Raw genomic sequence first — 15,786 nt, forward strand, 5'->3', positions numbered from 1 at the left:
TTGTTGTCAGTAACTCCAGAGACGTGGGATGGTTTCTGCTCCTTTCTACAAAGATTACACACAGGTTCTCATCAGGTCCTCAGTTGTCAGGCTCTTTCTCAGGACACTTGACACAGCTCTTATTCACAAACACATGTATGATCCTAAGTCCTTGAACACATGAACACTACAGGTCTGGTGTCACGTGTAAAAGGACTGTGGCCCAAACTCTGTCACTTTCAATACAGAAACTCAAACACAACAGCAAATCAGAATGTGTGAGCACCAAAAAACAGCAAAGGATTTGACACATGAGTCCAACAGAGAGGAGGGTCTCAGTGAGTACAGACAGAGCACATGTACACACACACCCACACACACACACACACACGCACACACACACACTCACATTTTCACATCCAAAAACACATCACATATCACAGTACAAAAGTAGTGTTGATGTATTTTCTTCATCATAAATATGTTTGATCAAATAGCAGAGCTTTTCCAGTGCAAATTCATCAGTGTAAAGTGTGAACTCCAGAGTCAGACTGCACCTGTGATTCTCTGTGGTCACTGGGAGAAGAACTAAAACTTCTGAGCTGCAGTGTGAAATGAATAAAAGAGCCCAGAAAAACACATTGGTTGGAATTGGAGAGTTTGGGTGGACAAACTTACTTTTGGAGAATGACTGAAAAACATTGTGTTGAGATTCAATTTTGTTTTGGAAAACTAAAATTCTGTTTGATTTTGTGTGAGCTGTTTTTCAAATTTTCTATAGTTGAAAAAGCCAAAGTAACAGAAAAAACTGTAAAACCCACAGGAGCATGTGTGGAGAAGTGAGCACCAACTTATGACCCCTGCTGGTGGAACAGAGCAGTTACAACTTTTAGAGCAGCAGAACATCAAATTCAGTTTTTCAGTCAAATTGAAACGGCTCCACCTTGTGATGTAATACAGGAAATGTAATGTTTTAATTCCACACTCTTTACGAGAATCATTTGGATAATTTCAGCCTCACATTTAAGTTACACTTATTCTTTCACCAGTAGATACTGGAGACTTTCTGTTGACAATCTCAACTGTACAAATGGCCAGAGGTGGAACGAAGTCGTTGTTTTGCAGGTCTCAAGTAAGTCTCAAGTTTTTGACCTCAAGTCCAAGTCAAGTCCCAAGTCAAATACAGGCAAGTCCAAGTCGAGTCTCGAGTAACTGGCCCATAAATTCAAGTTATGTCCAAGTCGTCTGCTTTGAGCTTCAAGTCATTTCAAGTCTTTAAACCAATGACTTAGACTTTTGCAGATTATATGAATTTTAAAGTAACTTATACTTAAAAAGTCAAGGTATATTTACATATGAGTATAAGAGTATAAGTATAAGAGTATACGTAAGTATAAGATTCATATAAGAGTTGTAGAAATGCTAATTCTTCCTTTTTAAACATCTTGTGGATATGATCTTAGTGTGAATCATCACGGTCAGTCATATTGTACTGTATTGTACTGTATTGTACTGTTTGTACTGTTTTGTACTATATTGTACTGTATTTTACTGTATTATAATATATTGTACTATATTGTACTGTATTGTAATATATTGTACTATATTGAACAATATTGTACTCTATTGTAATATATTGTACTGTATTGTAATATATTGTACTGTATTGTACCGTAATGTACTGTAGTATATTTGAGGAAACCATCTCACTGTTCTTCAGTTTTGTATTGTACTGTATTGTTCTATATTGTACTATATTGTACAATACTGTACTGTATTGTACTGTAGTATATTTGAGGATACCATCTCACTGTTCTTCAGTTCCACAGTAACAAACAGAGAAGTGATCCTGTAGTATTCTGTAGTAAAGTATTTTCTAACAACATATATATTTTTAGGAGAAGCACTGAGTCTTCTCAAGTCACAGGGCTCAAGTCCAAGTCAAGTCCCAAGTCCCACCTCTGCAAAAAAACGAAAAAACAAAAACAGAATAAAAGCAACAACTTTACTGTTAGCCTTAAAACTACCACTTAATGACATCATAAGGTGGAAGAGAGTATTTTGAGGTAATAACATTTGTAAATGGCCTCGCTAGATGCTGAACTAGCTATCCAAACAGTTAAACGTAGACCCAGAAGAACTTCACAGAGAGCGGCCGGCTTTGGTGAAATTTACTGGTTCTTTGTCCCGTGAAAAGACGATGCTTGAACAAACACCAAAAAGAATCATCAGAACCAAAGGGCGGCCATTTTGGAGGAGTGAGGCCTGAACAACAACTTCCTGTCTAACATTCTTCTTCTACTATTATTACCACAGGAATAAATTAAAGTGGCCACTAGATGATGTAACTTCGCATTCAATAAACATAAAACAGTTAAATACAGTAAACATAACAACATTCTAACATGACTTAAAGCTCACAGAATGTAATATAAAACCTTTAAAGAGGTTGTATTATTATTTTAGTTTTTTGCACTTACTCTCATTTTATAACACTGTTCCCTCTTCAGAAACACGCCTGAAGAGGTTTTAGAGTCATCCACGCATGTTGGAGTAATACAGTGATCTCTCCTGAGCCCTATTCAAACCTTTCTTACATTTAGCAGTAAGATTCTGTACAAGGCTCCGCCCACAAGCCTTCGTCCCTCCTGCTCCCACACGATATACACTACATAAAAATACAAAAACATGATATACAAAACAAATACAAATCACAAATAGTGATTGTGCTGTGATAGTGCTCTGAAGGGGGAGTGACTTAGCGTGGAGAACAAAGGGAGGAGACACTCAGAGGTTCAGTACAGTATTTTATTTTGCACTTTCATAATCCAACCCAATCCAACTTTATTTGGACAGCACATTTGATCAACACAAAGTCTCAAAGTGCTGTGCAGAGTAGATATAATATAATGAACACTTAAATAAAAATACATAAAAAGACTCACTTACATAAATAAGCAAGACAATTAAAAAAATTATAATAATAAAATAAAATGAATAAAATAATAATCATAATAAAAATAGCAAAGAAAATCCATAAAAGAGTGAGAGGAGCACACAGTTCTCACAGCGTGTTAAAAGTCAGTGAGTAAAAGTGTGTTTTTTAAACCAGACTTAAAAGAATCGACTGAAGGGGGCGCTCTTAATGTGGGGGGGGCATTCCAGAGTTTGGGGCTGACCACAGAAAAGGCCCGGTCACCTCAGGATCACCCCATGGTCACCCCAGGGTCACTCCGGGGTCACTCCAGGGTCACTCCATGGTCACCGCTGCTTTTGAGTCTCGTTTTTGGGTCGACAGGTTGGAGCCCTCAGACCTCAGAGCGTGTGAAGAAGTGTAGGAACAGTGAGGTCTGAGATGTTCATTGGGGCCGTTACCTAAAATGCTTTAAAAACAAACAATAAAGTTTTAAAATCAATTCTGAAATGAACTGGGAACCAGCGCAATGAGGATAAAATACGATGTGTACTGGTTAAAAAACGAGCTGCAGAATTTTGGACTAACGTATTTTGAATGTTGAATGTTTGTATGTTGTATTCTCTCGTCTATTTTTAGACCTAAATTGCACCGGATACACTTGAGACTGATCCTTTAGTCCAGGCGCCCACGATCCATCAGCACATCATGGTGTAATTCGCCTGGCGTCTCTCTATTTTGGTGACTGTAGATTATGAAAGTGAATGTGGGTGGATCATTTAAGTTTTTTTTTTTTTTTTCCCCTATGAGGACGACTCAAATATACACTGAGTAATAATGTATTTAATGCAGCTTTGTGCACATTTGTTTACGTTTTACAGAAACAAATCTTAAAACTACATGACTCATTTGCATAAACTATAAGCACTGACAAAAACAGTTCGCTATTGTGTACTGATGTGGTTCAGCTTCTGTCGGACTAAAGGACACAACTCAGTGGAATATGAGTGTTCTTTCTGTGACAGAGGATGTGCTGCTGATGGTGAGTCTGTTCTGTGCTTCTGTCACATTGGAAATGGTTCATGTGAAACTTTTTAGAGATTATAAATCTGCAGGTCAAGCAGTGCAGTAGCTTCGTAGAAGTTGTACTAAAACATTTTGACTTTGATTTTTGAGCATCATGTACCACATAAAATCACCACTTACCTAAGGACACAACATCTTCAGTGTCTCCCATCCAAGTACTACCCAGGCCCAGCCTTGCTGAGCTTCTGAGATCTGACCGGATCAGGCTTTGACAAACCGGTATGGCCACAATTTATGTTATTTGGTTCTTTTTTCAGACCAAGAGTTTGTTTTCATACCTGACAGTTTGGATTGCTCACAATTGTTCTTCCTCAGAGTCACGTGATGTTTGCTGTGATGTGTTGCTCAGCTGATTTAAACAGATTTCGGTGCTGTCTTCCTACCGGTGGAGGCAGGACGACAGCGCCACCTGCAGTCTCACTTCCTCAGGACAATATCCCAGGTGTGTGAGAGTAAAAGAGCCCCTTGTCCGGGTTTATAACTGTCAGGTATGAAAACAAACTCTTGGTCTGAAAACAGAACCTAATAACATACAAGGCAGATTGTCAGTTTATGAGAAAATTAAAGGATTTAAGTTATAGTCTGAAAAATACAGTAACTGTAAGTGTGACAGGTGAGCTCAGCTGATCCCTCTGTCCAGGGCTTTACAGGAGTCAAGATGTGTAGAGATAAACTCCTGGATCACCCACTCCAAATCATTAAAAAATAAAACCGATATAGTAATAAAAGACAACATGGTGATCCAGATATGTTAAGTGTGAGCTGCTCATACTCCAGACATGTAAAGTCACAGCACATGTACTTCATAAAGCACAAGGGCATGTGAATATAAATACCCCACGGGTACGAGCCCCGACGTCACCTGTCACTGCTTGGTGCCCATGTGTTTATGATGTGTGCATGGGGGCTCCGTGTGTGTGTGCGTGGGGGCTCCATGTGTGTGTGCATGTGTGTGTGTGCTCCGTGTGTGCATGGGGGCTCCGTGTGTGTGTATGCTCAGTGGTATTCCAAGCATTCACGCCTCTTTGTCCCTTCTCAAAATAAACCCAGGGCCTGAGCAGCAGAGGGGGGCAGTACTACATAACGGAACAGCCCCAAACAGCACTGAGCCCCCGTGGACTCTGCTCCGTGTGCAGTTTGCGTGTTCTCTCCGTGTTTACAGACATGTCATCGTCTGATTTCTGGAGTCAGATGATTGAAAATGCTAAATGTGAATAATCTGTTTTCTCCCTCAATGTTCACTGTGTTAATAAAAATAAAGCAGCAAAAAGCCAACTCCAAAACTAACATGGAACACAAAATGTAAAAGAACTTAACGATTTGCCTCTGCAGCTCAGGGAGGGAATTCTGGAGGTTCTGAGCTTCACATTTAATTTTAAATCTTTTTTTATTTGACCTTTATTTAACAAGGATAGTCCTGATGAAATTAAAAATCTCTTTTTCAGGGGAGAAAAAGAGATTTCTTAGTCTACGTTCAGACTGCAGGGCTTAATGCTCAATTCAGATTTTTTTTTTTTTTTTTTGCGAGGTCGTTCACATTTCCAATTAAATGTGACTTGTATGTGCTCTCCAGGGTGAACATTAAACGGCCCAAAGCCACAACATGTACAGCCTATTTGTTTTAAGGAGGAGATTAAGAGGGAGAAGGACAAGGTTTTTGGTCGTGGTGTTTTGTGGGACAGTGGCAGCAACGTCTGTAGAAAGAAACGTGTGTGTGTGTGGAGTCACAGCCAAGAGTGGACGGACTGATCTGTGCTTCACTGACTTGGAGTTCAGACACTATTTTCATAGTGAAGAGAAGAACGTTTGTGTACATTTGTGAGTGTAGGTGGGATGAATGTCACCTGACCGTTCAGACTGAAGTCACATGTCAAAAGATCAGATATGTATCAGTTTTAGGAGCACATATCCAAGTGGCCTGGGTCACATTTGAAAAAATTGGATCTGTGTGTGGTTCAGTCTGTCATTAAAAGATCAGATACAGGAGCGTAGGGGCAAAAAAAAGCAGACTTGGGTCACTTCAGGCTGCAGTCTTAATCTGAGTGGGGCATGAGGCCTGTTCTGTCCTGATAGTGAGAATGAAACAGACTTGATGTGTCTGTATCTGCAGGTGAAGGCTCTAAAGACACACAGGATCAGTTGTAGCTTCACATGTCTACTCTGATGAACATGTACTGGATGTGATTATCCAGTTATCCGGCCATGGAGCCTGTGTGATATTGAAATCTTCTCTCTGTGTTGGAGGTGTAATAGTGTGGGGTCAGGCGGGGCAGCAGCCGTGGAGCAGCAGCAGTGAGCTAACACGAGAGACGCCTCACATTTCCACACGTCATGTGGACTGAGCGACAGAAATACTCCAATGAAATCCTGTACAGTAACGCACATGCCATGCACATACCTCAGCACATGCAGGGGCCTACAGCGGGAGGGGCACTGCTGCACTCTCCACAGTAGAATTATAGAGCATTTTTTTTTCTTTGTCTGGGAGTCAGGAAGTGCAGTTTAGCATGGTAGTTGTTGAAAGTTGTGAAAAGCATTTATAACCTCACTGAATAGTTAGGATACTCAGAATGCATAAGGCAAATGAGGAATAACTTTCGACCGATGCAAACTGTTTTAAAATAAACTAGTTCTTTTTTTCACATTTTTAAGCGCCTTTAAAGTTGAGTTGGTGAGGTTTTAGGATTATCCTCAAATCTTCTGGATTATCTTCTTTTCAGTAGTACCATACAGTACAGAGATACTGTCGCCCTCTACAGTCTCAGTGCTCTTGGATCATTAAACAGCGTCAGTTTTCCAAGCACTGCAAAAGGATTAGATCACTAAAAGTACAGACACGTGTTTACAGTATGGATTAGGCTGGTCCACCAAAGCATGGTGAAAAATCAAGTTTCACATCACCTCAATTAAAACGTGGGAGAAAAATGAGATGTTTCAGAGGTTGCTCAAGCTGCATGAAGTTTCCTGGAAATGGACTAATTCTGTGTTTTCAGCAGTGTTGGGCACTAAACATTGAAAAAGTAATTAGTTATAGTTACTAGTTACTTCACCCAAAAAAGTAACTGAGTTAGTAACAGAGTTACTCCACTATAAAAGTAAATATAGCGTTACTTTTTTTAAGGGTGCACTCACAGTAGAACCGTACCATGGCACGACTGCCTAAGGTTCTGTGAATATGAGAAATATAAGAAGCTGTCACAGTCTGAACATTCATTTGTGAAGAAAGCACCTTAACAGTTTTGGGCGACATCATTGGTACTTGAGTAAAGAAATGTTTGGCCTGTGTATTCCTCACTCCAGTGTGACAGAAGAACACAAGACGCTGATGGTTCACAATATTATGGAAAAGGAAGGTTCAGAGGTTCCACCAATGTGATGTGATGCTCTTAATCAAGCAGATTATGAAGAGAAGCAGATCAGGGATTTTGATGCATTTCTTCTTCTTCTCTTGATCTGCCCAAAACATTTTGAACAGTTCTCCAGCAGACTGGGCTGATGATGAGACTTTCATAAGCTGCTGAAACTGTGCATCCAGGAAAGTGTCAATAATGTTTCTGAAAGGAGGTGAAGCTTAATCAAGATTTGAACTGTAGCCAAAGAAAGAATGAAGATCAGAAACATCTACTGCAGGAGTCAGAGACACAGACACATCTTTAGTGATGCCAACAAACACACAGTGGGTCTAGACTTCGTAAGTCACTTTTAACCAGGTTTCAGTTTGTGTTTGCAGAATTAAATTACAAATTATTCAAATAGGCTTTATTTATTTGGTTCTATGTTATAGTATAGGCCCTATTGGGCAATTTTCAAGTATTTTGAGCAACCTCTAAATATGAATTAATTTGTATTAATGAATTAATTTGTATACAATTTGGACCCAAATATTTTGGCTACATATGGAACCAAATGCAGGGTGCTTATCTAAAGAGTCTTTTTTTTTTTTTTTTTTTTTTTTTGGACCACCCTAATATTGATATTTCAATTTGCACTAAAATCATAAGTGAAGAGCGACAGACGTCCTCTTGTCCTTTTGAACAGACTCCCACTGAGAGATGGCTCCTGTCTGAAGAGCACAGAGCGGCTCAGGGGCAGTTCTGGTGCAGACAGCAGCAGGATAATGATGAGCGGTGGGGGGGCTGCTGCACAATAGAAGAAAATACAATAGTGTCGGTTCATGACCAAGGTCTGACCCACATAATGTCCAGTGCATGACTGAGTCTGTCAGCACAGCCTCAGGACGCCGCCTCACTTACAAACAGGAGCTGCACTCACATGTTGTTTCTGATGTTTATATGTAGTGTGTTTTATTATTTCGAATTTTTATTTATTTATTTATTTATTTTTTTAGTAAGTGAATAAGTTTTGTTTGTTTTTGCATATTTAGTTCTGCAGCACTATTTGAGGACCTTCACTTCTGAGGGGCCTGCAGTTTGGCCAGAGCAGGTGAAGCAGCAGAACCAGAAATCTGTTTGATTATTGTTGTGTGTGTTAGTGAGAGTTAAAGACCCTGTACGAGTTCATTTAAACTGTTTACAGTGGTCCAAAGTGCCTCCTCACTTACATTATGCATTCAGAGTATCCTAATGATTCACAGTGATCAGTTTATAAGCACTTTTCACAACTTTCAGAGGCCAGAGTAAAACAAACAACAACTAGCATGATAACACGTACTTCCTCATAAGATTATAAAACACTTGATGCAGAGAGTACACAGAAGAACTGTTTTATTTTGACCTCAAGAGCTGCTTGGTTAATATATACAGTATTTGTTGGGGCTGGACCATAGACTTTATACATAAATGGATGTAGAAAACCTGGTAGCCGCCGTGTTCCAAACAGGAAGTGAGCATGGGGGCAATACAGGCTCCTCCGACTCCAGGTCCAATTCACTTTCTATTAAAAACTGTCACCCTCTCTCTGTAACTGCAGCTGCCAGGCTCCTCATGCTGGTCTTAAAATGTTTATATTAACCTGTTCTACATGATCCTGACGTTTTTCACTATTTTTTGTCCATAAATAAAGATATAAACATTAATAACAGACAAATCAGGCACCTTTTTCCTTCAACAACCTCGCTCCTGATTGGCTCTTGGGTTGCTATAACATTCACAGTCGGAATTACAAATACTGTATGGAACTAGGCTTCAAATTCACCCCAATACCTGCTAGACTCACATACAGTAGCTGAGGTGTATTGTTCTCACTATGTTTCTATATTTTGCTTTGACTTGTACATTTACATTTATATCATTTTGCCTTATTGACACCTGTCTCTTGCTCTTTTTTGCTACTTATTTAGAATTTATTATGACCATATATATTTTTAGTCTTTGTTATTCTTTTATATTGTGATGTGTGAGCTACAGTGTCCAAATCATTTCCCTTGTTTCCATCCACTGTGTGATATTTTTGATTGTTTCACTCACAAACTGTACTANCCACTCTCTCCCTCTCTCACCTCGACTCCCCTCCCCTCCCTCTCTCTCTCCTCCTCTATCCCTCTCCTACCTTCTCTCTCTTTCTCTCACCCCCTCTCCTTCGCTTCTTTTCTCTCTCTCCTCTCTCTCCCTCCATTATTCTCTAACTCTCTCTCTCCCTCCCTCCCTCCCATCCTTCCTCCTCTCCATATTTATTCCTCTCCTGTCTTTCTTTCTCACCCTCCTTCTTTCTCCCTTTCTCTCCCTCTCTCTCTCTCCTCCTCTATCCCTCTCCTACCTTCTCTCCCTTCTTCTCACCTCCTCTCCCTCGCTCCTTCTCTCTCTCTCTCTCTGTGTCTCCCCTCCTGCTTCTCTATTCCTCTCCTCCCTGTTTCTCCCTCCTTCTTCTTTCTCTCCTCAGTACAAGTCGTCCCTGATCCGCTCCTTCTCTTCTCTGGTGCTCCCTCACTTCTCGGCCCCGGGGCCCCTGAGGCCGGTGATTGACTCGGAGTTCAGTCTGGAGCGAGTGGCTGAGGCACATTCACACACATGGAGGCCAACAAGAACATGGGCAAAATCATCTTAAACATCGTCCCTGAAGAGAAACACTGACACTGTGCTCAAACTGTGCTTCTGTCGTTAACACCTGTGACCTCTGTGGATCACTGTTTGAGATTTTGGACATTTGAAATCATAATATTGATGTTAAAGGCTCATATTATTCGATTTTCTGATCTATGTTATAATATTTCTTCCTCTTGTCATGGTTTAAAGGGATATTTCGGATTTTTTGACATGAATCTGTCTGTCATTCCCGTGAGCAGTGCCGTGGATCAACACTGACTTAACCCCGACAGCGTCCGGTGAACTGAGATACTGGCCGTTTTTGGTGCTGACGAAAGTAGTCCGGCAAGTTGGCTGGGGACATTAAAATAAAGCATTTTTATTCTCAAAACAATCTGTGTTCAAAAGAGACATTTGCATCACAAAACCATCGTCCTCTAAAAAGTCAGACCTCATAATCGCTTGGAATGTTAGCGACAACATGTCTGATTAAAACACTGACGAACAAGACAGTCCTTTAGCACAAAGCCAAGGGGAGATCTTTATGAACCCGAATATACTGATGCTGAAATTCACCAGATGGAGTTAGAACGAGCAGAGGGAGAAGAGAGACAGAGAAGTGGTACAAGTTGAAACTGGAGCCACAGCTGGAGCCGTGAGAGACAGAGTGAGCGACAATCACCATCACATCATTTATACGAACATAGAGCCTCCACTGTGACTGAAGCATGGACGACTAATAGAAACATGATTCATCCACACGTCCACGTAGCTGCTGCCAACAGTGTACGAGACATTTACAATAGTAATAACTGTCGACTTATAAAGTTACATTTTGTAGAAGTTTCACTGGTGATATGACACTGAGTGATTTACTGCACACAGAGTTACAGATGATTCTTGAGTCTGTTCTCTTGTAAACACAGCGGCACCTCTTCGTTCTTACCTGGGGTGACTAAGGCAAGAAACAAAGTTGCCTCAGCACAAAGTCCGTGACAGGAAAATGAAATGTGTGTGGAGATTCAGCCAGATTTTTGTTGTTACAGCCTGGATAATCAAGAGTTCGCACCATTTTTTAGATATATTCTTATGTATCTTATACAAGTTTATATACTTCTGGCTCTAGCTCTCTCGTTAGCTCTCAAATGTTGCGGCGGTCTGCGCATGTAAACACTGCCGAACAACTGCAGAAAGTGATGGATCCATGCGCGGCTGTCACCTGGCGGCAGCGTGCAGTGATACAAACGGAAGAAAATAGTGCCAAGCGATAATGAGGTCTGACTTTTTAGGCGACGATGGTTTTGTGATGCAAATGTATCACTCTTTTGAACACAGATTGTTTTGAGAAGAAAAACACTTTATTTTAATGTCCCCAGCCAACTTGCTGGACTACTTTCGTCAGCACCGAAAACGACCAGTATCTGGGCTCACCGGACGCTGTCGGGGGTAAGTCAGTGTTGATGCACGACACTGCTCACGGGGATGACACACAGATTCATGTCAAAAAATACAAACTATCCCTTTAAAATCTGTTGGGCATGTTTCTGTATTTTATTGCCTCCTTAATGATTCCTATGAGTAGCTGCAGATCACACTAACAAGCATTTGATTTTGTAAATTTGTGTAAATCTGTGCGTCGCTGCTGAATCCTACATGTATCACCAATTGCGAAAATAAAACTGGAGAATGAAGTAAGTATGTCACAGTGGGCGTGTACCAGTGGAGGTGAAAATGGGACTTACAGGAGAATAAAAATTACTCAAACATGCACAAACCTCTCAGACTTTTTTACAGCACAAATCACCTCATCTGTTTTACTTCCAGTTACTGTATTTTTCAGTGTCACTTTTTTTCATGGTTTGGGTGTTTCCTGCGACTTATATATTAAAATGTTGAGAGTGAAGTGGTGAGAGGTTCTAGTCTTGTGTGAGTATCTGCTGCTCCTGTTCCTCCTGTCCCACTGTCACTTCACTCTACTGCACATGTCTCCTGCAGAAAGAGCCTCTGTTCTGTCTGTATCATGTCAGTCGATCGCACCATTACTTCTGCACCACTGAACAATTGAACATTTAAACAAACTTATAAAGACGACTGAGAAGACTGAACACAAATGCCTCCAAAACTGCAAGTAACGAAATCTGCAGCTGAAAACACAAATCGAGCAGCAGAAAGAAAGTTTGGAGTGAGAGAGAAACTTGTGACATCAGGAGGATGCACCATGAAACTTTCCTGAAGTCACTGGATGATGGACAAAGTCTGGACTTCAGTGACACTGAAACCATCCTGTCGGGATTCAGAAAGACCCGAATAATTCTAACTGGAACTGATGCTGAGTCTGACGACAGCGACACAGAAGAGGAAGCGGCGCTCTGTTTACCTCCAGAGGTCGAGGTCGAGTTGTTCAGAAGTGACACCGAGGATGAAGAATTGAATGGATTTAGTGATTTGGAGTGAGATGGAGAGTTTGATAAACTTGTTCTGTTCTGTTGTTTATGTTATAGTTTATCTGAAGAACTGTTCATATGTGACGTTAACAGTCTGTTGTTCTCTCTTCTATTGTTGTTACTACAACTTGACTTTCAAGATGAAATGTTGGTTCCTGGTCTCGGATTTTCTAAAATAAATTTCCCCCAAAAAGTGAGACTTGTGTTTTTTTCTTCTTCATTATGCTTTTTTTGGCTGGTGCGACTTCTACTCCAGAGTGAGTTATAGTCCAGAAAAAAAACCAAACAAATGGTAAATCACCCCTTTCAGAAAGTTTAACTTGAGTAACAGAACTGCAGATAGAGCAGTGCCTACAGTTAGCTTTACACGCCCCAGGAATGTTGATGACATCAGCTGCAAAGTATCAGTTGTCTAAAAAAATGTATTATTGTTGTATCAAAACTTCCTTTTGTCACTAAATCAACTTTGGCATTTTGGTATTGTGAAAACACTACTGGAATGTCCCACACTGCGGCATTTAACTCCTTTGCTCTTCCTCAGTTCCAGCAGACTGTGGTTTTTGCTCCTCGGTTCAAACTTTCACTTTGATTTTGGGCTCTTTTCTCTTTTTGTATTCAGCCTGTTTGATACAGTTTTTTTTATCAAACCATGTGAACAATGTGTGGTTCTGAGAAGACATGTTTTTGTGTTTTATTGCAGTGGAAATGTAGGTCTTGAATTAAATGTTTTTGAAATATGACTTGACTTACTCCTATGATTTACTGAAGCATTTTGACTTGGAACGGGTTTAGCAAGATTTGACATGATAAAGTGCAGGCTGTGTTTCTGTGTACACACAACTCTTCAAAACTGGACTAGACTGAGACTAACACAGCTCTGAACCTGGACGGGAACAGGCTCAAACCAGGTCTAACTGGATTTAACCTGGATCAAAGGACCAAATCATGTCATGCCCTACTTAGGGTCATGGACACCACAATAAGAGGTAAGTTTTAAGGTTTATTTTACATTTAAAAAATGTAAAGAAGGAACATTTGTTATATTTAGTGACAGTGACTGATTCTGGCTGAGTCACTGAGTACATATACATGTGCTCTGTATCCTGCTTCTGATCATGTTTTTTGCATGTCCTGGTTTTGTGAGTGGTCATGTAAATGCAGTATTGGAGATTTGTAGGGAGGACTGTAGTCTGTACTGGGGCATTTACCTCCTGCAGCGGGCTCACTCTCACATGGATACTGGTAACCTGGGGTCCACATGTGGACATATATGTTCAACACATTTTGGATTGTTCAGGCACTTAAATAGTTTTTGCAAAATCATTATTCATTTGTGACTTTATTGTGTTCCATCAAAATGATTAAAACATAAAATGAATGTTTTAAATGTTATATGTATTTAAATTATATATATATATATATATATATATATATATATATATATATATATATATATATATATATATATATATATATATATATATATATATATATTTATTTTTTTTTTTTACGTATTTATTTGAGACAGGGACAGTGTACAATTTTGACATGAACCTTAAGGAGAGATGTTTGTACATCAGGTTGTAGCACCAGTGCTCATTTCCACCTGTCGTCCCTGGGCAGATTCATGATTGATTGTGCTTAACTGATCAACTGTTCTGGGAGACCTGTGTAGCATGTTTTTGGTGATAATGCTCCCTACAACTGTACAACAACTCACCCTTATGTAACAGATAATACTCCCTACAACTGTACAACAACTCACCCTTATGTAAGAGATGACCCTGTGTCATGTCAATCATCAGATCATCTTTGCTGTTTTCTTTCTTTTTTCTTTTTTAAAAAAATTATGTATGCATTTTTTATTTTTCTATTTTATTTCTTGTACATATACATTTATTTAATTAAGTTTTATTTGACACCAGTCTCTTGATATTTTTATGCTACTTATTTTTTAGAATTTATCATTTCTATTTTTTACTCTTGGTTATTATAATATCTTTTGACGTCATTTCCCTTGTCGATCAATAAAGTTTTAAACAATAAGAGGTAACGTGGTAATCTAAACATGTTATGTGTTTGCAGTTAAACCCCACAGAAGTAAAATACTCCCTCTTCACCACCTATGCTAACCTGAGGCCCTGCTGTGTGTGTGTGTGTGTGTGTGTGTGTGTAGGTGTGTGTGTGACAGTGTGCTCTTACTGGGTGTGACCTGATCTGATATGGACAAGAAAAAAAAGGCCCATGGGTGAGTCTTCTGCTTTAAACCTCTGAACAGCTGACCTTGGCTTTTGGGGAGTTTGATTTAACGTTCACTGGTCAGAAACTCGGGGGAAGCCTGGATCATACGACAAAACATGAATCAGTGGGCCCATGTATTTTTCTCTCAAATTATTCATTGACAATTTTCTGTTAAATTTTGTCTTGGACTAAGAAAAACGTCTTTCAGTTGTTCATTTTCTGAACATAAACAAACAATACAGATTTAACTGCAGCAACTGTTTTGGCATTTTCATGGAAACTTATGGCACTCCGACACTTAATTCTAAAGCTGTTCAGGAAAGGTTAACTTCTGTCCTGTGAATGGAACTTAATAAGTATTCATACCTGCTCTAATAGGTACCTAGTTTAGTATCTGATTTTTCTTCTTTCAGAGACGGAGCTGGACAGGACCCTGAAGGCCAGAGATGCGGTTCCCTGCACAGATACTTGGATTTTAAAAAGGATGCAAAGAAAAAGTGAGTTAAAATCACAACAGTGGAAGTTAATGTTGAGTCTTATATTTCTAGATTGATTGATTCACTGGAGTTCATCTACCAAGCAGGGAAGGGAGTTGAGGATACAAGAGAAACCACAAGTCCAGGCTAGACTGCTTTTAAACTAAGAAACAGTCTGTCCTCATAGATAAATGCTTGTCTGACTGCACTACTGTATGGACTAGTTCTCCACAGGGGTGCGTGTTATCCCCTCTTTTATTTATTCTGCACACAAATGGATTCAGAACTCAGAGCAGCAGTTTTCAGGTCAAAAGTTCAGATGATGCTGTCTGTCTCTTTCTATGGAGTTGGGACTGAACATGACAGAGCGCTCACTGACTTATTACCTCATGTGACAATCACTTTCTGGATTTAAATGCTGCTAAAACAAGGAGCTCCTCTTTGATTTCAGACTGAACAAAAGCACGGCTGCAGAGATAATTATCCACCATGAAAAAGAGGCTTCCAGGTGAATTGGCCCAAATTACCTTACATCAATTAAAAATGAACTTTTTACTGCAAGCTTTTTAAAAATCTACCTTGATAAAGATCATATTTAATATTTAGTGTTTAGTTTTAAGGATCTTAGCATGAATAAAAACTGATGGATCATTCTAATGTGTTAA

Source organism: Boleophthalmus pectinirostris, unplaced genomic scaffold (genome assembly GCF_026225935.1).
Source record: "Boleophthalmus pectinirostris isolate CB_2022bp ecotype Guang Dong unplaced genomic scaffold, ASM2622593v1 HiC_scaffold_10, whole genome shotgun sequence".
NCBI classification, from domain to species: Eukaryota; Metazoa; Chordata; class Actinopteri; order Gobiiformes; family Gobiidae; genus Boleophthalmus; species Boleophthalmus pectinirostris.